At 37.1% G+C, this 13,750-nt stretch overlaps 1 protein-coding gene across 1 annotated transcript in view; it reads right to left on the bottom strand.

Annotated features, from left to right (window-relative positions):
- LOC134653446 (uncharacterized protein CG43867) overlaps positions 1-13,750 on the bottom strand; it is a 447,433-nt gene that overhangs the window by 121,338 nt on the left and 312,345 nt on the right. The window lies entirely within an intron of this gene.

Below are 13,750 nucleotides of genomic sequence, written 5' to 3'. Positions count from 1 at the left end.
GTAACCAGTATCGATGTTACTGCAAAATCCCGGTTTTAGTTTAAAACCATTTTTCCTAATTGAAGGTAGTTTTCCCAAGTGCCTATAGTCAAAACTTTTCCTAATACAACCTATTTATCGCCAAGGCACTTTAGAAAAAATAAAACAGTTTTGTCCAAACGACAGTTTTAACCAGGACAAGTAGGAAAACTAGATTTTTAATATAACATCTACAACATCCGACTAAACCCTTTATTTCTCATTTTATTGATGGATTAAGGATGGCAAATATCAAATTGGCTTGAACGGATTACACGTACGTCCTGCGGGCAAGGGAAGACGGAAATTGACGAGTGACGGTTGTCAACGTCCGGCCGGGCCAATCAAACGGCTAATTACCCGGCCAATTTGAACCAGTGCTGGAAAAGACTCGAGTCGTTCGAGTCTTGACCTTTGAGATTACACGAAGGTAGACGAGTGGCGGCTTTCACCGTCCGACCCGACGAATCAGCGGAATAATTACATGGACAATTTTAATTAGTGCTGAAAAAGACTCGAGTTGTTCGAATCTCGACCTTTGTGATGACTTGAAGGCGGAGCAAGTGACAGATTTCACCGTCCGACCAGGCGAATCAGCGGAATAATTACATGGACTATTAGAATTAGGTATTATTGGTAAAGGGGTTTTCGATGCGGGAATGATTTCGTGTATTTATAACTTTGTTTATTGTAAAATAATTACCAAACTATGAATTAAACGTATTAGGTAGTAAGGTCCAAATGTGGCTTAGAAATGTTAAATTAGTATCGTTTTTTACAGTTTTTACCTGTTATTTGGCTAGTGTAAAACATTCCCGCACCGAAAACCCCGATGTATGTATATGAGACGATTTCGAGTCGTCTCATATGAAGACAGATCGAGTAGCGGCTTTCACCGTCCTAACGGGCCAATCAAAACTTGCAAGTTATTCGAAATAGTGATGGCCATGACTCGAGTTTTTGAGACAGCAGTCACCGCCAGAGAGGGCCGGGCAAATGGCAATTTGATTTAGGGTTGGTAAAGATTCGAGCCTTTGAGGCGATTCGACTCGAAGCGACCTCAATAACGACTTCCAATAGGTAACGAATTGAACTAAGTTTGTTTAGGTTTATAGATAAGTCCTTTAAAATCGAGACTCTAAGTTTTATTTTTCAAAAAGACTAGGCTATGTACTCCCGACAAAACAGTCTAACAACTCTTTTCGACACATTGATCAGGACTTGATTTTCAAAGGTTTGTTTGGGCAAAATTACCACGTGTGCTACGCTGTAGCTCGTAGCATTGTATTACCGAACTCTTCTGAAAAATAAATATTTCGTAGCGCGTCGCTGTAAAATCGTCTCACGCGCAGCGGAAGTCTTTTCAAATTCTGACAACAAGGGTATACATTAGGCAGGTACACCTATATCATCTTCTATCTATAACATGTGTTTCACCTACTTAATAGAACATCACAACTTTAGACCATTTATTAATTTCGCAAAGTTATTTAGGTATATCGGGAAATGGGTCGCAGGTTTCCATGGCAGTTAATTATAAATTCATAAAGGGCAGGTCGAGAGATCCTATTGCTTCTGCAAGTACGGACCGAGAGTTAAACCAACGTAAATAGAACTCGAGGTCCGTAATAATAGTAGGTAAATGCAGAGCGCCCTTATAATGGTTTTCTTGCATTCGAAAAACGACTAGAATATCACTCTAGTCCGGGATCACCTTTGAAATCTTTCACTTACTAAGTGCAGTTAATACATTTTAATACTCATTTAATTGTACACCTTATTGTCTGTGAATAAGGTGTATCATTGAATATATTTTTAAATGTAGTTATTGCGATTGTGTGTGGCAGAATGACTTGTTTTGCTTTACTGATACCTACGTAGATTTTAAATGGGGGAGCGCGGACGTGTTTCAATATTGTTCGGACGTTAATAAAGTATCTTATAATTTAACCAGATACTTACATTATATGATACCTATTGAGTTAGCCATAAGCTTTTTTACAATTTTGATTTCAATATCAATTTGTATGGCAAACGAAAAAAAACAAAAACACGACATATTCATATTCAAGAGTTATTGCGGATTATTAAAATATAGTGTGTCAAAGGTCTGTTTGATTTCAAACATAGACAGAGAGAATCATACTATCTTTGTCTTACACTAGTACTAGCACCCAAAAGAAAAGAATGAGTATAGTTTTTTTGTTCCTATTAATACATTTTAATACTCATTTAATTGTACACCTTATTGTCTGTGAATAAGGTGTATCATTGAATATATTTTTAAATGTAGTTATTGCGATTGTGTGTGGCAGAATGACTTGTTTTGCTTTACTGATACCTACGTAGATTTTAAATGGGGGAGCGCGGACGTGTTTCAATATTGTTCGGACGTTAATAAAGTATCTTATAATTTAACCAGATACTTACATTATATGATACCTATTGAGTTAGCCATAAGCTTTTTTACAATTTTGATTTCAATATCAATTTGTATGGCAAACGAAAAAAAACAAAAACACGACATATTCATATTCAAGAGTTATTGCGGATTATTAAAATATAGTGTGTCAAAGGTCTGTTTGATTTCAAACATAGACAGAGAGAATCATACTATCTTTGTCTTACACTAGTACTAGCACCCAAAAGAAAAGAATGAGTATAGTTTTTTTGTTCCTATTTACTGACAAGATTTGGTTGACCCAGTATAACTCTTAAAATTAGAGGCATATTAATAACGACGCGCCTCGCCTGTAGGTAAAACTTACTTCATTTTTATGTAGCGGTCTAAGATATAATATTAATGTGAGAGAGAAATACTGCCGATATCGTCATCAACATCATGCTGCAGTTATCATATTTTGATATATGAATACGCCACATATTGACACAGACTTTTACGATACACATTTTAACTAAAACGAGACTGCCAAATTACATGCAACCTTTCGGCATTGAAAACATTTCCTGGTATTTGAAAACGTGTTTTAGCGTGCGCTCTGGTTCGCTTAAAAACACATCCGAAAACTCCATAGAATCTCACTTGACATTTCGCTCGCTCCGCACCTCGCTCAATGGCGAAGGCGGCCTAATCCGCTGAGCCCGCCATCATCTAGAGACAAAATTAATGGACGCCCGTGACTCCAAACTGGCTTTTTTAGACATTTGTGTAATCGTTTTTCGGGTTCCGTGACGTGAACCGTTGATACAAAGTTAAAGTGCGAAGAATAAACTGAACTAGTTCACTAGTACATCAGAATGGAAATCGAACTCTGTATTTAAAGCTAACTCAGATCTTTTCAGTCAGCCGTTTCACCAACATAATACTGTAAAACATATTTCTGACAAAATTATACATCTCCTCTTCTAACCCAACTCCTGCGACAGAGACAAATCAAAGTCAACAATTCTGTAAGGCTAAGGATAATAAATTCTCACTAAGATCGATCTTGGATCTACTGGTCGGATCTATAGAGAATGATTGGACTGACTAAGTGTAAGCGACTACTCAAGAGCAATGAAAACAGAGGGCTAACCGCGAACCACACTCGTTGTGTTGCCCTGTCACACTTACGTACTACGAATTCACAAGAGCGACAGAGAGGCAACACGGCGAACGTGGTTCGCGGTATGCCCTCTGGTTTCACGACTTCTAAGCAGACAAAACTGAACAGCCTAAGCTAACGTTACAATTTGATGTATTCACGCCTCCGTTTACAAAATGGTTTACAAGAAACAGGATACCTTATCACGTCAAAAAGGGTCCTCAATCAAAGTGTTTGCTTTATTTTAGACTAAAAGAATCTCCGACAAAAACGTGAAACAAAGCTAATATCTGTTGAAAACTCCATAACCAGTTGCGACCTTTTCGCACTAAGAGTGAAATAAAAAGGCACTCGGCAAACAATCCCCAGCATTTAATAAATTTAAAGCGTATCACTCCCATTTCCCGCGAAAAAACAAAATATTTCATACATTTTATATTAACTCAATCACGTGATCAAAGAACCGAGGTTGGTTTGAAACCGGGGTTCAAACACAAGTAAAATATTCAGTACCTTCACTTAAAAAACGGAAAAGTCGAAGTCTTTCACAGTCAGTTGATTCAACTAACATGAAAATATTTAGGTTAATTTTATTAATGGGTATTGTAAGAGTTACATTACTACGATAGAAAATCTAATGAAACCCTAACTTGAGCTTACGAAAAAGTAGAATTTAGTAATAACCAGCTGTACGATACCTGAGGGCCTAGCCAAGATGACAATCTTACATCGACAAACGTCAAACAAAAAAAAATTATGGGATGACAGATGCTACGAAGTGGAAATAGTCATGTGGCTTTTCCCTTGCATTATTTTGATGTTTTCTATCAATGATTATCAACTTGGCTAGGCCCCCTGACCATGTAGAAGCGTCAGAGTATCTTGCAGCTGACTCAGCTTTCATATGAAGTTAAAAGACTGATAATTTTACTTGTACGTGTGTTACGTTGGAAAGTTTGAACCTCCCAAATGCTTCATTATACTCCACTGCGTTGCAACTTCAAAGATTTTTCCAGTCTTTGTGGATTTCTCCATATAAATAAAGCTAGTGGAAAAGGCACGCAATGATGGAGTAACGTTTTATTCACAAGATGTTATTATAAGTTTACCTTATTGTGTGCTCAGTTTGGAAGAAATATTTCTAGACTGACAACCGGGAATGTTTAAGATTAAAATGTAGAAGCAACATCACAAGTTCAGCTTTTTTATATACCTAGACTATTTCACTGGACTTGAACAGATCAAGATTATTAAAAATAATAGGTACATATTTAATTCTATTATCGTTTTAAATCAGCTAATACAGGATATTGGCAATTTAGTTTTAACGTCAAAATAGCTTTATATGTATAGGTGAACCAGGATCTATTGAGGGTGCGCCATGTTGCGGAATTTCACTGGAACTAATTTTTTCATACTACACTGAATTGTCACCCTATACATGAGAATAACAGCGCCCTCTTGACAATTATCATATATTACTGGTCAGGCTATATTAGGTATATTGAAGTTACATGCCGTATTAACGTAACTAAAGGCATCCATAATTTCTTGCTACCTTAGCTATAATATTTGGCAGCATTTACATTAAGTAGTGTAGGTAACGACCCTACGATGAAACACACAAGCCAAATGATTGCTCAGTCAGCTAATTAAATGGCAATAAATCAATATTCGCGAAGAAAAGTATCTGGCTCAAATTAAACCGGATGACCCGGATATTTTGCTTCCCTTGTAATTCTCATTAGTATTAAAATACCTTCATTAGCCAGACGGATCAAAACGAGCCTAATAAAATAACGCTCTATCTTGTCATTATCGCATGATCAAAAAATAATAAGCTTGATAGAAGCATTATACATACAATATCGTAGGCGTCTTTTTATCCGTTTGTCACGGTAAGGTTCACGCTAAACATCCATATTATTGTTTTGTTTTCCCTTTGCAGAGTTTAATCTAAACATAACATAGGATTATTCTCAGCATCACACGTGATAAACAGTATAGTTGAATGTATGCGAGCACGTTTAATCCGGCAAATGCTGGTTACGCCCGGGTAGGAACGGCCCGATACCGATACCAGATCAAGCGGGATACAACTCATACAACCGGCATTACCGCGGGGCTCACGTACATTTAAATGTATTTCGTTATTTCCTTTTCAAATATTGCTTAATGCCATTGTATGCGATATAAATATACTTCAACTGTTTTATTTCCAATATTTATATTTGTTTTGTTTTGATTCAGTTTTGTCCAAGCAAGCCTTGTGGACAAGACTGACAAACAAGTTTTTTCATACTTGTTTGAGCAATTCAATATTGCTGTGCCCGTGTCTAGTTTTTTCATGCACATTGATACTTACTTTGAGTGTTAGTAGAATATCCAGCAAATATACTTAAAACAGAAGTGAAGCGAAGCCACTATAATTTAAGGGTAAATTGTGATTTTCCATGCTTTCCATGATATTCATTTGCTTGACCTAGTTTAACCTTAACAGTTTCACCTAGCTTACATTCAAAACCGATTCCGAAACCAGGGATCTTCCCTCCGCCGATGCCGGTAATGTATGCATGGCACGGCACGGCCCGGTTAAGGCCGCGCTTACGCCGGGTTAGGGGCGCACCTTTACCCGGTTCCGTGCAACTCTCGTTCTTATTACTTAGGTATTCTATTAAATGCCGTAGACAATTTGTGCTGCAGTCTAATGCAAAGACTTGATAAGAAATATTGGTAATATACAATACAAGTTTTGTGGAACATTCATTGTTTGGTTTTTGCTAGGTGTCAACTTACTAACCGGTTTATTTTTAACCGTTGACCTATATTTATGGGTCCAATTTAACCGGTTTCAAAATAAAATCCCTACTTGGACAATAAGCACTTCTTTTATTTCAGAGAAACCGTATTACAATACATTCAAACTTTTAATTTAGATAGTATGACTTAAAAAGCTGAAAGAATCTTAAAACAAAAAACAACTTTGTTTGTCGCACTACAGTTCAAATACTACACGCACATTCAACATTGCAAAAATATAAATCAGCGCAGTTCTGGGATATCCGGAGAACATAATGCTCCGTAGCAAATTAGCAATAATTAATGACAAAGAATGTCACGGTCATAAATCAAATAGCACGAAGATTAACCGGGCATATCTTTTACACCTTAACCGGATTTCGCCTGGTGTCGTTCGACGTGAAGCGAATATATTAGCGGGTATTTTCGCCCCGGGCCACTTTTATCCGGGCACATGATTATCTGCGTTTTCTGGTTACTTCGTTCGGCCGTGCTTTGTTTTAATCTTTGTTTGTTACTCATTTTCTTAGAATGTTTGCGGTAACTATATTCTGTATAAATATTATGTGCAAAAAGGTGAGGAAAAGATATTACATAATTTTAGATCTAACAGTAGTATTTGAGCCGTAAGAAAGTTTTAAAAGTAATATTTGAAAACCCAAATCTTCTATGTACCTACAGTTACAACTAGTTATAAGTTCGACACTTTGACGTGTATGTATGTATACGCTGAATCGTAGGTAAGTATCCTTACGTAAATAAAATCCAGCCCTGGCGCCAAAGATTTGCTCCTTATTGTCTAATAAAGAAAAACACGTACTTTGGCATTTCTAATATTAATATTTTGTAATTTTTACTAACAATATAAACTCTGATAGGAAATTCTTGATCCTGATAGCAAAAAAGCGTAGCCATTTTTTCAGTCAATTGGTTACGTTTTCAATACCCACAACCTTCACGACTGTAACGAATGGTACCTATAAAAGAGTATTTTTTTCTCTGGTTGTTCAAAGTATTCTTCTAGTAGGTACAAAATTACAAATACCCTTTCTCTTTGCGTTCCTTAATTTCGAAAAGCATCGATACAAAGGGGTTACCGTTACACTACCGTAAATAGTGACACGATGTCAATAAATAGCGTGGCGTCAAGTTAATTGCGCATTTCGCAGATCGTTAACGCTGACGTTTCCGGGCATTCCGGGTGATTTCCATTTGAACCGGCTCTTGGACCGGCCGGGCGGCGGCAGGGTTATTTGCTGAGCGTGTTTTATTAAAACGGCGAAACCGGGTTATTGACAATTCACTCGAAATGACAGAAGTTGATGCGATACGTGTTTAATCCTACTCATGTGTTAAGTGGCGATGTCACCGTACTGTCAAATTTAACAAACATGACGCCATTTTAAATTGCAATTCACTGATTTAAACTTTCACGATTTTTACACATTATTAAATTGTACAACGGGACTTAATCGCGTATCTAAGTTTTTAAGATTTACCTCCGACGTTTCGAGGACGGCGTTGTCCCCGTGGTCTCGGAGAAGACGAAACGTCGGAGGTAAATCTTAAAAACTTAGATACGCGATTAAGTCCCGTTGTACAATTTAATAATGTAAAATGTAATTGTTCCGCAGAAAGAAAATTTGGAGATCGTTTGCAACATAACCAAAGACTTATTGATTATAGATATTAATAAAAAAGCGGCCAAGTGCGAGTCGGACTCGCCCATGAAGGGTTCCGTATTTAGGCGATTTATGACGTATAAAAAAAAACTACTTACTAGATCTCGTTGAAACCAATTTTCGGTGGAAGTTTACATGGTAATGTACATCATATATATTTTTTAGTTTTATCATTCTCTTATTTTAGAAGTTACGGGGGGGGGGGGACACACATTTTACCACTTTGGAAGTGTCTCTCGCGCAAACTATTCAGTTTAGATAAAAATGATATTAGAAACCTCAATATCATTTTTGAAGACCTATCCATAGATACCCCACACGTATGGGTTGGATGAAAAAAAAATTTTTGAGTTTCAGTTCTAAGTATGGGGAACCCCAAAAATGTATTGTTTTTTTTTTCTATTTTTGTGTGAAAATCTTAATGCGGTTCACAGAATACATCTACTTACCAAGTTTCAACAGTATAGTTCTTATAGTTTCGGAGAAAAGTGGCTGTGACATACGGACGGACAGACAGACGGACAGACGGACAGACAGACAGAGAGACATGACGAATCTATAAGGGTTCCGTTTTTTGCCATTTGGCTACGGAACCCTAAAAACCGTGCACCTCGAGTTTGACAGCTGATGTCGATAGCGCTACGACGCCATGTTTTGTGGCAAATGTAATATCCAACGTTAAATTTTGACGGACAGCAATACCGATAATGTACGGAGCCTTATAGCGCCTTCTACTTCATAGTCAAATTCACAAATTATTTAGTATCTTTGTAATAGGAGGTTAATAACCTTGAACGATCAATTAAACCTTGAATAAATATATCAGAAATGATTGATAATGATAGTGCTTATTACGCAGCGCGTCGAATCCTGATGACGGCAAACAAACTTATGTCAGGCGTGTCTCACTCCGCGACAGGTTCATTCGGCCCCAATTTTGGGGAAATCCATAAGCCGCGCGTGGGGCTGTCGCCACCTAGCGGCCATATCTGTGCTGATCGTAACAGACGCGTTTTGTTAGAGAGTGAGTCTTCTGTACTTAGTACTATTATTTATTCTGTGCTTATGTAAGAAATGGTAAGCGGACATTGTATTCTAGGCGTTTGCAACTGTATACGTCAAACATGCTTGTTGAAACTAGGTAGGTACTTGAATATGTTGAGCAAATGGACAATATGGACATATCCAGGTCTCCAATAGTAAATGTCATTTACATCCCACAGACATCAGCTTGTATTCTACTTCAATCAATCCTCTGTTCCTCAAATCAGAGCGGTCTGATTAATACCAAATTGTCGGGTCCTTCTCAAGTCGACCGCGTAATTTCGAGGACCCGACCACAGATAATTAAAGTTACAGAGCAACAGCCACTTGGTTGAACAGCCACACGCGAGCAAAAGCTGATAATTTTCGCGAAACACACCGAGCGCAAAATTATGGGAGGCAAACGAAACGAACCCCTCAACGATTTCTCGATGCTCGTGTGCGTGGAGAAACATTTCTTAGCATAGCTGTATGAAGCTGTTACTCTGTAATATCGGTCCTCTGTTACTCGTGTCAAATGTGTCACAATCAATATGGAGTAGCAATTAAGTCCGGGTGATCGCAGCGAAGATTGCTGTGGATGCGAGCATGAATGAGATATTCGTATGGGCATATGTCTCCTGCTTTTGATTATAATTTGTATGGATCGATCAAATATTTATTTTTGTTATTTTGTAAAATATTTTTATACATTAGGAACCTTCGATCCATTCTCTCTACCCTTCAATGAAACTACAATTGAAGCATAAGTAATGAAAATTACACTTAAGTGCCATTTGCATCATCCCACTATCCCGGGGTTAACCGGTTAATCCGTTAACCCCGTGTCAAAATATACGGGTAACCATGGTAACTCCAGGTTTAACCGGTTAACCCCGGGTTAGTGAATAGTGCAAGTGGCCCTAAGGAAGTCTAAAGAGACTATGACCTCAATAACAGTCGACAAAGATCTTTTGCACTGAAATCACAAGCAGAACCCAAATCCCTCTTAGACAGCCTGCAGCCCAGTCCCTTGAGCAAAAGACAATGGCCTCTAATTTGGGCAGGCGCTTCCTCGGACCCTCTAGAGTCTCTAGACGTCAATCAATAGCTATTCAGCGACAAGCTGACAGGCTGTATACTATTATGGATATATGACAGTCTTTGATATAGGTACATTATATTATCTTTTCAGGTACTTAGGGAAACATTATTCGGTGATTACATGAATAGGTTTATCTTGATTCGATTAAATTTTTTGCACTATTGTAAGATTTGAACTAGGTAGGTTACAAAACTACAGTTACAGTTACAGTCTAAATGCAGGTGCAAGACACGAATTAAATCAACTCTTATAACTTTAAGTTCTTAGTACGAGTAAGTACACCTGGTAGCTGGTAGTGAGCAAATCGTTTAAATTGCCGTCATTTGTTCTCAACGTCTAGCGTGTTGACTTGAACTACGGCGTCGAGATTCTAGTGTTTAACTCGCTTAAGTACTAACTTTTCTAACTGAAATATTACTTTCTTCGCGTTCCAAATACAAAGAAGTTGAGCCGTACCTGTCATATCCGTAGTGACCGTAGTCGTATGTGCAGATTTAGTTTGTATTACAATGAAATAAGATGCAAAAGTGAATATATTGTTGTTAATCTTTTAATTTTGCTACTTTTGTTTCGTGTAGACATCAGTACATTATTTAAATCGCTCATGTTGAATTTACAAGCTTTATTTCACTAACAGGCCAATTCGAGTTATATTGATTAGATCTGTTTCCAATATGATACTGATCTCTCAGTGTTAAAAGTTACATTTTTTGTTGCAGGCCTGTAAGACTAATTACATTTCACAATATATGACACGTCTTGACGAAAGAGGGGTTCTCGTTTTATACGTAATTTTACACTTCACAAAGAGTTTAATCATCTCCACTCCCTAAAGCCGGTCTCACACAGCCCCGTACAGTGTACAAGACACTTTATTAAGCCGAACTCTTTGATCGCTGGCTGTAATAAAAAAGTAAAAGACGAAATTTCGAAAAAGGAATGTCACGTTCCATTGTACGCTGACGCCTCGAGCGTTCATATTCACCAACTTATTTATACTTGGCTGAAATCCTTCACGCAATAGCAATACAGTTAATTTTTGCATTCCTATTTCATGAATAATACGTGCGGCTGCTGAAAATGCACTGGGGATGCATATCGATGTTCACGTAGGTATACGAACTATATATGTATGATAATTTTTCTACTCCAGCACTTAAATGTGTCAATTAAATGACTGACAGTGATATCTAAAGCAATGTCATTTGAATGATTTGTCTATAGGCTCATAAGATGACTGCTAGCAGTCATCTTATGAGTATAATACAACTGCTTTATTTTTTTTAAAGATACAAGTTCCGATCATCTTGATTGAAAGAGGTATGTTTTCATTTACAATAATAACTCTTTTTTTTTTTTAAATAATAACTCAATTTTTTTTAAATAATAACTCTTTTTTTTTAATAATAACTCTTTTTTTTTGCTGCAGCTGTCATAGAAAAAGTAATGTATGCAACAGCTCATAATTGGTTCTTAAAATTCTCGGGTCTTTTTTTACAAAACTCGACTACGTCTCGTTTTGTAACTTCGACCCTTGAATTTTAAGAACCCTTATTATATCACTGTTGCATAAACTACTATTTGATAAATTCTTAAATACGTTTTGACATTAGTAGGTACCCACTTACCTACGGTCCTACGAGCACTTTTTTGTCATCAAAACAAATTATGTTCTGATATTGCTTGTCACAGCAACAAAAAAGCGGCCAAGTGCGAGTCGGACTCGCCCATGAAGGGTTCCGTATTTAGGCGATTTATGACGTATAAAAAAAAATTACTTACTAGATCTCGTTCAAACCAATTTTCGGTGGAAGTTTACATGGTAATGTACATCATATATTTTTTTAGTTTTATCATTCTCTTATTTTAGAAGTTACGGGGGGGGGGACACACATTTTACCACTTTGGAAGTGTCTCTCGCGCAAACTATTCAGTTTAGAAAAAAATGATATTAGAAACCTCAATATCATTTTTGAAGACCTATCCATAGATACCCCACACGTATGGGTTTGATAAAAAAAAAATGTTTGAGTTTCAGTTCGAAGTATGGGGAACCCCAAAAATGTATTGTTTTTTTTTCTATTTTTGTGTGAAAATCTTAATGCGGTTGACAGAATACATCTACTTACCAAGTTTCAACAGTATAGTTCTTATAGTTTCGGAGAAAAGTGGCTGTGACATACGGACGGACAGACAGACGGACAGACAGACATGACGAATCTATAAGGGTTCCGTTTTTTGCCATTTGGCTACGGAACCCTAAAAAGATACTTACTTAATAGGTATGTACTTAAAAACTGTGAATAAGTTATGCATTTAGTACGGAACATCCGTCAACATTCATATCGATAAGTAGGAATACAAAATGCTGTGATTGAAAAAGCCACACGAACGTTTTTCTATTATATTTACCAAAACTCACACACGTTTAAAATGCATATTCCTCCCCCTTTACGTGAAACATAACGTAAACGTCACATAAATTGAATCGCCTATTAACTTTTTAAGGCCACAGACCTTTTACGACATAACGTAAAACGTAACGTTAAGAGTTCGCGTAACCGTTAAGCGTTGTTTTGGAGCGTGTTCGAAAGTTAATCAAAATCGTTGCGTAAGTCGGAACGCGGAGGGGTCGTTCAGAGCCCGTGCATAAAAAGAGTTTAGTGTCCCAGTGCTGGGCACGTAGAACAATTTACTTGTAGAGAGATATTGCGTACTTGAGAGCCTTAGTAGGTAAAATTTAACTTTGAACCCTTGGTAATAAGTTAACACGTGTTTTTATGCCATGTTGGAGGAAAACAAGCGGAACAACTAACTGGACAGGTGATAAATATCGTGTTGTATGCTTTCTGGCGTAGTTTGATAGTATAACATGGTGGTAGGTTTTCACTAGTAATGTCATAAAAAATATGGCATTGAACAGTTACGTTATTTATATAAAAATATATCATAACCTGTACATATCCACAACACAACAAATCACCCTTTTGCGGATATATTTTTTTTTCTTTCATACCAAACAACTTTTAAATTCCGAGACCCAGAAAATACCCCGTAACTAACCAAAAAGTTGGCACCGCAAAGTGGCCCCACTATTAAGCCAAACAAACTTGCCGGCAGGGGGAGTTACTAGAACCATTTTTTTCCTTTAACTGCATTATTGCGTGTGAAATAGGCATTAATCGGGGCTAGAACCCAGCCAGATAACATGTGGCCCTGATACGTGGGTTTTACTCGCTGAAGGTGTAAACTCTATTTGGGCGAGTTTTAAACTGCATTGCAGGTATGTAGATGTTTCGAAGTTTTAATGTAAATGGAATTAGTGTTTTGAGTTTTGGGTTGGGGAATGTAAATGTAGTATTGGTTTGTTCATTAGATGTATAATAATGTAATTAACAACTTTCATGGGTCATACTGATATGTGCATTGATTTAGCTTCTTTCGTCATTCTGTACGGATACACGTATCATTCTAACTAAAATACATACAAGCTGACGCAAACCGTTAATCACAATCAGTGATTTTTTTGTATAGGTACGTGCTGTTTTGATCTAAGGCGATCTTAAATTTAGCCCTAT

Source organism: Cydia amplana, chromosome 13, assembly GCF_948474715.1.
Source record: "Cydia amplana chromosome 13, ilCydAmpl1.1, whole genome shotgun sequence".
In the NCBI taxonomy this organism is placed as follows: domain Eukaryota; kingdom Metazoa; phylum Arthropoda; class Insecta; order Lepidoptera; family Tortricidae; genus Cydia; species Cydia amplana.
This window is presented reverse-complemented; position numbering and strand designations above follow the sequence as displayed.